This window comes from Sphaeroforma arctica (assembly GCF_001186125.1).
Source record: "Sphaeroforma arctica JP610 unplaced genomic scaffold supercont1.4, whole genome shotgun sequence".
Taxonomy (NCBI): domain Eukaryota; class Ichthyosporea; order Ichthyophonida; genus Sphaeroforma; species Sphaeroforma arctica.
Window position 1 is genome coordinate 45,993 of NW_014040554.1, and position 1,980 is coordinate 47,972.

Consider the following 1,980-nt stretch of genomic DNA (forward strand, 5'->3'; position numbering starts at 1 on the left):
TATATATACAGCCATATAGATATATAAATATACATACATACATACATACACATATATATATATATATATATATATATATATATGTATATATATATATATATATATATATATATATATATATATATATATATATGTGTGTGTGTGTGTGTGTGTGTGTGTGTCTGTGTGTAAATATATACATATAAACCTAAATATATTCAATGTACACGTGTACAAAAGTATATTTTAGGTTTAGCATTGATGCATATCTCGTTTAAATATTTGTATGATTGACGACTACGTATGTTATAATCGTATGCAGGCTCTTTAGAGCTAACATACTAAAACCTAAATACGCTTGAAATATACATACTTGCTACAGGTGATTATATATTGAGCAATATATAGGCAAGCATATATATGAGTCTGGCATCGTAAAAGTACACGGAATGAGGAATGCCTATCATATAACTCCGTTTAACGAATCTAAATCGAACCATGCACAGACCTACACAAACACACATACCTTAAAGCACGCTGCAGCCTTTTCTCTGCCAGTCTATCTCGGCCTCGTGGTTTGTGGATTCCGTGGGCACTCGTTCGCTTACCTCTAATACCAGGAGGTTCCCGCTTGTTATTTTGCGTCAACTTTTGTCGTAGGGCTGTTGCTACGACCATCGTAGCAACCCCTGCAACATAGTATGCGGTGGCATATGGTATCATCGTAGTCACGTAACAGCTGATTCAGCGCATGCAATAATCTATGAACGTCTGGTATGCAGTGGCATATACACCCACCCGAAGAGCAATGGATTTTATAACACTATCGAGAAGATACCACACACTCCGTGACTGAACCTGCTCTTGCTTTACGATTACACAGGTACCTGGGCACAGGACAAATAGTGAATGTGATCGGCAACCACTAGCCTCTGAGGTGACAACTACTTTAAATCCCAACGTGAGGGGTGTCCTTGTGACCTGGATAGTATAGGTCTGTGTTAATTGGGGAACGCAGGTAGATAATTCTAACTTGAGACCGTCCCAAGCGAAGTCTCTCCTCTCTCTCTAGTCGCCAATGTGATCCGTTCAGGTTGCGAGTTGTGACTTGTGAGTCTTTTGAGTCTTTGTGTGAGCCTGTGAGGTTGACCAATTGAACCAGAGTGGTTAGTGGTTACTGGTTTAAACACATCATTTACTGTGTTTCTTTCATTTAACTAATGTGTGCATCCTGTGCTTCTCTGGTTGTGTGACTATTGACACTGGGTATGCAAATTCACAAGTTGCCAATTTATTTAAGTATTCGTACAACGCCTGCGTGTTGAATTCAGTAGGCTATGATTCGTATTTGAAACTTGCTCATTTTTAAATAGTTTCCATTTTTATTTTTATTTTACACCCGTTCTACGTACTATAATATTACACGGTCCATTATGGGTATTCTATTTTTGAAAAGCGTTTCTAAATTATTAGATAAATTGGCAAAGAAAGAAATAGAACTAAACCCAATAGGTTCGCCTGTGTGGTTTTAAGGCTTCAGAAAGGCGCCAAGTCACATACATAGAGTGTAAACAAAAACCCTAAAACAAAAATCATTGCCTTCTAAAAATTACACACAAAATTTTTTCGTACTAACCATAGCTGTTCTATTTGAGGCTATGTTTATTAATAGGTGTGTGTGTGGAGTGTTTTCGGGCTCTTGGTTAGGAGTGTGGAGTGTTGGAGTGTGGAGTGTGGACTATGGAGGTTTGTGTTGATACTGACCATAGCAAAGGATGAATTTCCAGTGATAATAGGTATCACTATTATGCTTGAAAGTGCTTACATTTATATATAAATATGTTGTTTTAACCTACATTACTATTTACCCTTAGAAGTAGAGTAGTAGTGGAGGAACGTGGTCGATGCGTGAACCCAATGCTTAGATGCACTTCGAATCATTCAGTATGTAAACGCGCTTTCATATTCTTTACTTCAGCATGAAAACTATGTTTGCTGTAT